The following is an 11,096-nucleotide window of genomic DNA, read 5'->3' as shown; positions in this document are numbered from 1 at the left end:
ATTGTATTGTTGCCATTAAGGATAAAAAGATGGGTTTATATCATATTGTTGAGTTTATCCCTCTACATCATGTCATCTTGCTTAAGGCGTTACTCTGTTCTTATGAACTTAATACTTTAGATGGAGGCATGTGTCGGTTGATGTGTGGAGTAATAGTAGTAGATGCAGAATCGTTTCGGTCTACTTGTCACGGACGTGATGCCTATATTCATGATCATTGCCTTAGATATCGTGATAACTTTGCACTTTTATATGAATTGCTCAACAGTAATTTGTTTACCCACAGTATGTTTTCTTCAAGAGAGAAGTCTCTAGTGAAACCTATGGCCCTCGGGTCTATTTTCCATCATATATTTTCAGATCTATAAACCAAAAACCCAAAAATACCTTGTTGTAATTTATTTATATTTACTTTAGTTTGCCCTTTTTTTATCTTTCATACCTATCTCTATTAGATCTCATTCTTGCAAGTGACCGTGAAGAGATTGACATCCCCTTTTTCACATTGTGTGCAAGTGTTTGTTAGTTTTCTTGCAATTCCTTGTAATTCTGTTTTTCGCCCTCTTGAAAATGGAAAGTGTCTCTCCCTCGATTGCATGTATCTCTCCTCATAGAGAAGAAAGAAAGAAAGTGTCACTCTCATGATTGGGCATATATCTTTCTTTCCTAGCCTAAATGATTAACTTGCCGCTAATAAATGAATTAGCCAAGGGTAATTTATACTAATTTTTCTATAATTATGTGCCTTGGTAACCGTGTCAAAAATAACATCTCTTACATAAATGAATGGGAAGAGTATGTTTTAGTTGCCCCCTTTAAGCGCTCACAAATGCTCAATCAGATCTTCCTTAACTTGCTTATGAGTTTCTCAATGCCAAATTTGTTGATGCATTTTCACAAACTCCTCAAACGTGGCTAGATTCTAATGTGGAAGTTGGATAGGATCACCCATGTTCTCAAATTCCAAACCTCCGACAACATATTTACCCTCATTCTCCGCGATCATGTTGTGCATGATCACCCAATATGTCATCACCTCCCACAAGGTCTGTGGACCCCATATTTTTGTAGTTCGTCAAACGACTGCAGCATCATTGGAGCACTCCAAATGCTCTCTCCACACCCTTTATAGCTCGGTTTTTGTCTTTGGGAAAAGTGAGCTCTTTTGTGATCAACTGGTTCAGAGACGGGCTTGAGGAAGGTCGCCCATGGTGGATAGATACCGTCTACTAGATGGTAGCTCGTGTTGAAGTCATGTCAATTAACAATATAGTTGCACTAAGGAGCTTGTCCATCAGTCAACATAGCAAACAATGGAGGTCGATGAACCACATTGATGTCACTGTGAGACCAGGGCAGAAGGAAATATGCCCTAGAGGCAATAATAAAGTTATTATTTATTTCCTCATATCATGATAAATGTTTATTATTCATGCTAGAATTGTATTAATCGGAAACATGATACATGTGTGAAAACATAGACAAACAGAGTGTCACTAGTATGCCTCTACTTGACTAGCTCGTTGATCAAAGATGGTTATGTTTCCTAGCCATAAACATGAGTTGTCATTTGATTAACGGGATCACATCATTAGGAGAATGATGTGATTGACTTGACCCATTCCGTTAGCTTAGCACTTGATCGTTTAGTATGTTGCTATTGCTTTCTTCATGACTTATACATGTTCCTATGACTATGAGATTATGCAACTCTCGTTTACCGGAGGAACACTTTGTGTGCTACCAAACGTCACAATGTAACTGGGTGATTATAAAGGTGCTCTACAGGTGTCTCCGAAGGTACTTGTTGAGTTGGCGTATATCGAGATTAGGATTTGTCACTCCGATTGTCGGAGAGGTATCTCTGGGCCCACTCGGTAATGCACATCACTATAAGCCTTGCAAGCATTGTAACTAATGAGTTAGTTGTGGGATGATGTATTATAGAATGAGTAAAGAGACTTGCCAGTAATGAGATTGAACTAGGTATTGAGATACCGACGATCGAATCTCGGGCAAGTAACATACCGATGACAAAGGGAACAACATATGTTGTTATGCGGTTTGACCGATAAAGATCTTCGTAGAATATGTAAGAGCCAATATGAGCATCCAGGCTCCGCTATTGGTTATTAACCGGAGACGTGTCTCGGTCATGTCTACATAGTACTCGAACCCGTAGGGTCCGCACGCTTAAAGTTTGGTGACGATCGATATTATGAGTTTTTGTGTTTTGATGTACCGAAGGTAGTTTGGAGTCCCGGATATGATCACGGACATGACGAGGAGTCTCGAAATGGTCGAGACATAAAGATCGATATATTAGACGACTATATTCGGACACCAGAAGTGTTCCGAGTGGTTTCGGATAAAAACCAGAGTACCGGGGGGTTACCGGAACCCCCCCGGGGAGTTAATTGGGCCTCATGGGCCTTAGTGGGAGAAGACGAGGGGCGGCCAGGGCAGCCGCGCACCCCTCCCCCTCTAGTCTGAATTGGACAAGGAGGGGGGCGGCACCCCCCTTTTCCCTTCTCCTCCCCTCTCCCTTCCTTCCCTCTCCAACTCCAACAAGGAAAAGGAGGAGTCCTACTCCTAGTGGGAGTAGGACTCCCTCCCTGGCGCACCCTCCTCTTGGCCGGCCGCCTCCCCCCTTGCTCCTTTATATACGGCGGCAGGGGGCACCCTAGAACACACAAGTTGATCTGTTGATCTATTCCAGCCGTGTGCGGTGCCCCCTCCACCATATTCCACCTTGGTTATATTGTAGCGGTGCTTAGGCGAAGGCCTGCATCGATAGCAACATCATCACCATCATCACGCCGTTGTGCTGACAAAACTCTCCCATGAAGCTCTACTAGATCGGAGTTCGTGGGATGTCATCGAGCTGAACGTGTGCTGAACTCGGAGGTGCCGTACGTTCGGTACTTGGATCGGCCGGATCGTGAAGACGTACGACTACCTCAACCGCATTGTGCTAACGCTTCCGTTTTCAGTCTACGAGGGTACGTGGACACACTCTCCCCTCTCGTTGCTATGCATCACCATGATCCTGAGTGTGCGTAGGATTTTTTTTGAAATTACTACGTTCCCCAACAGTGGCATGATACCTCTTGAGCACTTGCGTTGGTTTTCCCTTGAAGAGGATGTTGGAAATATGCCCTAGAGGCAATAATAAATTAGTTATTATTATATTTCCTTGTTCATGATAATCGTTTATTATCCATGCTATAATTGTATTGATAGGAAACTCAGATACATGTGTGGATACATAGACAACACCATGTCCCTAGTAAGCCTCTAGTTGACTAGCTCGTTGATCAATAGATGGTTACGGTTTCCTAACCATGGACATTGGATGTCGTTGATAACGGGATCACATCATTAGGAGAATGATGTGATGGACAAGACCTAATCCTAAGCATAGCACTAGATCGTGTAGTTCATATGCTATAGCTTTTCTAATGTCAAGTATCATTTCCTTAGACCATGAGATTGTGCAACTCCCGGATACCGTAGGAATGCTTTGGGTGTATCAAACGTCACAACGTAACTGGGTGACTATAAAGGTGCATTACAGGTATCTCCGAAAGTGTCTGTTGGGTTGGCACGAATCGAGACTGGGATTTGTCACTCCGTGTAAGCGGAGAGGTATCTCTGGGCCCACTCGGTAGGACATCATCATATGCGCAATGTGACCAAGGAGTTGATCACGGGATGATGTGTTACGGAACGAGTAAAGAGACTTGCCGGTAACGAGATTGAACTAGGTATTGGATACCGACGATCGAATCTCGGGCAAGTAACATACCGCTAGACAAAGGGAATTGTATACGGGATTGATTAAGTCCTTGACATCGTGGTTCATCCGATGAGAACATCGTGGAACATGTGGGAGCCATCATGGGTATCCAGATCCCGCTGTTGGTTATTGACCGGAGAGTCATCTCGGTCATGTCTGCTTGTCTCCCGAACCCGTAGGGTCTACACACTTAAGGTTCGGTGACGCTAGGGTTGTAGAGATATTAGTATGCGGTAACCCGAATGTTGTTAGGAGTCCCGGATGAGATCTCGAACGTCACGAGGAGTTCCGGAATGGTCCGGAGGTAAAGAATTATATATAGGAAGTGCTATTTCGGCCATCGGGACAAGTTTCGGGGTCATCGGTATTGTACCGGGACCACCGGAAGGGTCCCGGGGGTCCACCGGGTGGGGCCACCTGCCCCGGGGGGCCACATGGGCTGTAGGGGGTGTGCCTTGGCCTATATGGGCCAAGGGCACCAGCCCCAAGAGGCCCATGCGCCAAGAGATGGGAAAAGAGGAGAGTCCTAAAAGGGGAAGGCACCTCCGAGGTGCCTTGGGGAGGATGGACTCCTCCCCACCCTTGGCCGCACCCTTCCTTGGAGGAAGGGGCAAGGGCTGCGCCTCCCCCTCTCCCTTGGCCCTATATATAGTGGGGAAAAAGGAGGAGCAAACGAATCTAAGGCCTGACGCCTCCCTCTCCCTCCCGTGACACATCTACCTCCTCCCGCAGCGCTTAGCGAAGCCCTGTTGGAATCCCGCTACTTCCACCACACCGTCGTGCTGCTGGATCTCCATCAACCTCTCCCTCTCTCCTTGCTGGATCAAGGCATGGGAGACGTCTCCCTTCCGTACGTGTGTTGAACGCGAAGGTGCCGTCCGTTCGGCGCTAGGATCATCGGTGATTTGAATCACGACGAGTACGACTCCATCAACCCCGTTCACTTGAACGCTTCCGCTTAGCGATCTACAAGGGTATGTAGATGCACTCTCCTTCCCCTCGTTGCTGGTTTCTCCATAGATAGATCTTGGTGACACGTAGGAAAATTTTGAATTTCGGCTACGTTCTCCAACAGTGGCATCATGAGCTAGGTCTATTGCGTAGATTCTATACACGAGTAGAACACAAAGTAGTTGTGGGCGTTGATTTTGTTCAATATGCTTGCCGTTACTAGTCTTATCTTGATTCGGCGGCATCGTGGGATGAAGCGGCCTGGACCAACCTTACACGTACTCTTACGTGAGACAGGTTCCACCGACTGACATGCACTAGTTGCATAAGGTGGCTAGCGGGTGTCTATCTCTCCTACTTTAGTCGGATCGGATTCGATGAACAGGGTCCTTATGAAGGGTAAATAGCAATTGGCATATCACGTTGTGGTCTTTGCGTAGGTAAGAAACGTTCTTGCTAGAAACCCATAGCAGCCACGTAAAACATGCAAACAACAATTAGAGGACGTCTAACTTGTTTTTGCAGGGTATGCTATGTGATGTGATATGGCCAAAAGGATGTGATGAATGATATATGTGATGTATGAGATTGATCATGTTCTTGTCAAAGGAATCACAACTTACATGTCGATGAGTATGCCGGTGACAAGATGATCATGGAGCCCCAAGATGAAGATCAAAGGAGCCGCATGATATTGGCCATATCATGTCACTATTTGATTGCATATGATGTTTATCATGTTATGCATCTTGTTTACTTAGTACGGCGGTAGTAAATAAGATGATCCCTCATTAAAATTTCAAGAAGTGTTCTCCCCTAACTGTGCACCGTTGCTACAGTTCGTCGCTTCGAAGCATCACGTGTTAATCGGGTGTGATAGATCCTTTCGTTCACATACAACGGGTGTAAGAAGTTTTACACATGCAAAAACACTTAGCGTTAACTTGACGAGCCTAGCATGTGAAGACATGGCCTCGGAACACAGAGACCGAAAGGTCGAGCATGAGTCGTATAGAAGATACGATCAACATGAAGATGTTCACCGACGTTGACTAGTCCGTCTCACGTGTTAATCGGACACGGCCTAGTTCACTCGGATCATGTAATCACTTAGATGACTAGAGGGATGTCTATCTAAGTGGGAGTTCATAAGATGAACTTAATTATCCTGAACATAGTCAAAAGGTTTTTGCAAATTATGTCGTAGCTCACACTATAGTTCTACTGTTTAGTTATGTTCCTAGAGAAAAATTAGTTGAAAGTTGATAGTAGCAATTATGCGGACTAGGTCCATAAACTGAGGATTGTCCTCATTGCTTCATAGAAGGCTTATGTCCTTAATGCACCGCTCAGTGTGCTGAACCTCGAACGTTGTCTGTGGATGTTGCGAACATCTGACATACACGTTTTGATAACTACATGATAGTTCGATTAAACGGTTTAGAGTTGAGGCACCAAAGACGTTTTTGAAACGTCACGAAACATATGAGATGTTTTGAGGGCTGAAATTGGAATTACAGGCTCGTGCCCACGTCAAGAGGTATAAGACCTCCGACGATTTTCTTAACCTACAAACTAAGGAGAAAAGCTCAATTGTTGAGCTTGTGCTCAGATTGTCTGAGTACAACAATCATTTGAATCGAGTGGGAGTTGATCTTACAGATAAGATAGTGATGTTTCTCCGAAGTCATTACCACCAAGCTGCTAGAGCTTCATGATGAACTATAATATATCGGGGACATGTATGATGATCCTTGAGATGTTCGTGATGTTTGACACCACAAAAGTAGAAATCAACAAGGAGCATCAATTGTTGATGGTTGGTGAAACCACTAGTTTCAAGAAGGGCAAGGGCACGAAGGGATACTTCATAAAATGGCAATTCAGCTGCTGCTCTAGTGAAGAAACCCAAGGTTGAACCCAAACCCGAGACTAAGTGCTTCTGTAATAAAGGGAACAGCCACTGGAGCAGAATTACCCTAGATACTTGGTAGATTAGAAGGCTGGCAAGGTCGATAGAAGTATATTGGATATACATTGTGTTGATGTGTACTTTACTAGTACTCCTAGTAGCACCAGGGTATTAGATACCGGTTCGGTTGCTAAGTGTTAGTAACTCGAAATAAAAGCTACGGAATAAACGGAGACTAGCTAAAGGTGAGCTGATGATATGTGTTGGAAGTGTTTTCAATGTTGATATAATCAAATATCGTACGCTCCTTCTACCATCGAGATTGGTGTTTGTGTTGAGCATAGACATGATTGGATTATGTCTATCGCAATACGGTTATTCATTTAAGGAGAATAATGGTTACTCTGTTTATTTGAATAATACCTTCAATGGTCTTACACCTAAAATGAATGGTTTATTGAATCTCGATCGTAGTGATACACATGTTCATGCCAAAAGATAGTAATGATAGTACCACCTACTTGTGGCACAGCCACGTAAGTCATATCGGTATAAAACGCATGAAGAAGCTCCATGTTGATGGATCTTTGGGCTCACTCATTTTTGAAAAGTTTGAGACATGCGAACCATGTCCATTGGTGTGTATGCATGAAGAAACTCCATGCAAATGGACCGTTTTGTACTCGCTTGATTTTGAATCACTTGAGACATGCAAATCATACCACATGGGCAAGATGACTGAAAGCCTCGTTTTCAGTAAAATGGAACAAGAAAGCAACTTGTTGGAAGTAATACATTTTTGATGTGTGCAATCCAATGAGTGCTGAGGCATGTAGTGGATATCGTTATGTTCTTACTTCACAGATGACTTGAGTAGATGTTGAGTACATTTACTTGATGAATCACGAGTCTGAATTATTGAAAGGTTCAAGTAATTTCAGGGTGAAGTTGAAAGATCGTCGTGACAAGAGGATAAAATATCTATGATATGATCATAGAGATGAATATCTGAATTACGAGTTTGGCACAGAATTAAGACATTGTGGAAATTGTTTCACAACTGATACAGCCTGGAACACCATAGTGTGATGGTGTGTCCGAACATCATAACAGCACCCTATTGGATATGATGCATACCATGATGTCTCTTATCGAATTACCACAATAATTTATGGGTTAGGCATTAGAGACAACCACATTCACTTTAAATAGGGCACCACGTAATTCCGATGATATGACACCGTATGAACTATGGTTTAGAGAAACCTAAGCTGTCATTTCTTAAAAGTTTGGGGCTGCGACGCTTATGTGAAAAAGTTTCAGGCTGATAAGCTCGAACCCAAAGCGGATAAATGCATCTTCATAGGACACCCAAAACAGTTGGGTATACCTCCTGTCTCAGATCCAAAAGCAATAAGGGATTGTTTCTAGAATCGGGTCCTTTCTCGAGGAAAAGTTTCTCTCGAAAGAATTGAGTGGGAGGATGGTGGAGACTTGATGAGGTTATTGAACCGACACTTCAACTAGTGTATAGCAGGGCAAAAGAGTTGTTCCTGTGGCACCTACACCAATTGAAGTGGAAGCTTATGATAGTGATCATGAAACTTCAGATCAAGTCACTCCCAAACATCGTAGGATGACAAGGATGCGTACTACTTCAGAGTGGTACATAATCCTGTCTTAGAAGTCATGTTGCTAGACAACAATGAACCTACGAGCTATGGAGAAGCGATGGTGGGCCTGGATTCCGATAAATGGCTCGAGGCCATATAATCCGAGACAGGATCCATATATGAAAACAAAGTGTAGACTTTGGAAGAACTACTTGATGGTCGTAAGGCTGTTGAGTATAGATGGATTTTAAAAGGAAGACGGACAATGATGGTAAGTATCAGCATTAAGAAAGCTCGACTTGTCGTTAAGATGTTTTCCACAAGTTCAAGGAGTTGACTATGATGAGACTTTCTCACTCGTAGCTATGCTAAGAGTCTGTTGGAATTATATTAGCGATTACTGCGTTATTTATGAAATCTTCCAGATAGGATGTCAAAACATTGTTTCCTCGACGATTTTCTTGAGGAAAGGTTGTATGTGATACAACCGAAAGGTTTTGTCAATCCTGAAAGATGTTAATAAGTATGCAAAGCTCCAGCAATCCTTCTGAGGACTGGAGTAAGCATCTCGGAGTTGGAATGTATGCTTTGATGAGATGATCAAAGATTTTGGGTGTATACGAAGTTTATGAGAAACTTGTATTTCCAAAGAAGTGAGTGGGAGCACTATAGAATTTCTGATGAGTATATGTTTTAACATATTGTTGATCGGAAATGACGTAGAATTTCTGGAAAGCATATAGGGTTATTTGGAAAGTGTTTTCAATGGAAAACCTGGATTAAGCTACTTGAACATTGAGCATCAAGATCTATAAGGATAGATCAAAACGCATAATGGTACTTTCAAATGAGCACATACCTTGACATGATCTTGAAGGTGTTCAAGATGGATCAGTCACAGAAGGAGTTCTTGCCTGAGTTATAAGGTATGAAGTTAAGACTTAAAGCTCGACCACGGCAGATTAGAGAGAAAAGACGAAGGTCGTCCCCTATGCTTAAGACATAGGCTCTACAGTATGCTATGCTGTGTACCGCAGCTGAAGTGTGCCTTGCCATGAGTCAGTCAAGGGGTACAAGTGTGATCCAAGAATGGATCACAGGACATCGGTCAAAGTTATCCTTAGTAACTAGTGGACTAAGGAATTTTTCTCGATTATGGAGGTGGTAAAAGAGTTCGTCGTAAAGGGTTACGTCGATGCAAGCTTAACACCTATCCGAATAGCTCTGAGTAGAGATACCGGATGCATATAATGGAGCAACAATTTAGAATAGCTCCAAGTAGAACAGTTATTTGGAATAGCTCCAAATGGAACGTGGTAGCTACATCTAGGAGATGACATAGAGATTTGTAAAGCACACACGGATCTGAAAGGTTCAGACCCGTTGACTAAAACCTCTCTCACAAGCAACGTGATCAAACCTAAAACTCATTGAGTGTTAATCACATAGTGATGTGAACTAGACTACTGACTCTAGTAAACTCTTGGGTGTTAGTCATATGGCGATGTGACCTGTGAGTGTTAATCACATGGCGATGTGAACTAGATTATTGACTCTAGTGCAAGTGGGAGACTGTTGGAAATATGCCCTAGAGGCAATAATATGACTCTAGGGTCCGCACGCTTAAAGTTTGGTGACGATCGATATTATGAGTTTTTGTGTTTTGATGTACCGAAGGTAGTTTGGAGTCCCGGATATGATCACGGACATGACGAGGAGTCTCGAAATGGTCGAGACGTAAAGATCGATATATTAGACGACTATATTCGGACACCAGAAGTGTTCCGAGTGGTTTCGGATAAAAACCAGAGTACCGGGGGGTTACCGGAACCCCCCCGGGGAGTTAATTGGGCCTCATGGGCCTTAGTGGGAGAAGACGAGGGGCGGCCAGGGCAGCCGCGCACCCCTCCCCCTCTAGTCTGAATTGGACAAGGAGGGGGGCGGCACCCCCCTTTTCCCTTCTCCTCCTCTCTCCCTTCCTTCCCTCTCCAACTCCAACAAGGAAAAGGAGGAGTCCTACTCCTAGTGGGAGTAGGACTCCCTCCCTGGCGCACCCTCCTCTTGGCCGGCCGCCTCCCCCCTTGCTCCTTTATATACGGCGGCAGGGGGCACCCTAGAACACACAAGTTGATCTGTTGATCTATTCCAGCCGTGTGCGGTGCCCCCTCCACCATATTCCACCTTGGTTATATTGTAGCGGTGCTTAGGCGAAGGCCTGCATCGATAGCAACATCATCACCATCATCACGCCGTTGTGCTAACAAAACTCTCCCATGAAGCTCTACTAGATCGGAGTTCGTGGGATGTCATCGAGCTGAACGTGTGCTGAACTCGGAGGTGCCGTACGTTCGGTACTTGGATCGGCCGGATCGTGAAGACGTACGACTACCTCAACCGCGTTGTGCTAACGCTTCCGTTTTCAGTCTACGAGGGTACGTGGACACACTCTCCCCTCTCGTTGCTATGCATCACCATGATCCTGAGTGTGCGTAGGATTTTTTTTGAAATTACTACGTTCCCCAACAGTGGCATGATACCTCTTGAGCACTTGCGTTGGTTTTCCCTTGAAGAGGATGTTGGAAATATGCCCTAGAGGCAATAATAAATTAGTTATTATTATATTTCCTTGTTCATGATAATCGTTTATTATCCATGCTATAATTGTATTGATAGGAAACTCAGATACATGTGTGGATACATAGACAACACCATGTCCCTAGTAAGCCTCTAGTTGACTAGCTCGTTGATCAATAGATGGTTACGGTTTCCTAACCATGGACATTGGATGTCGTTGATAACGGGATCACATCATTAGGAGAAT

The sequence above is a fragment of the Triticum urartu genome, chromosome 5A (genome assembly GCF_056163025.1).
Source record: "Triticum urartu cultivar PI428250 chromosome 5A, HENAU_Tu73, whole genome shotgun sequence".
NCBI lineage: Eukaryota > Viridiplantae > Streptophyta > Magnoliopsida > Poales > Poaceae > Triticum > Triticum urartu.
This window is presented reverse-complemented; position numbering follows the sequence as displayed.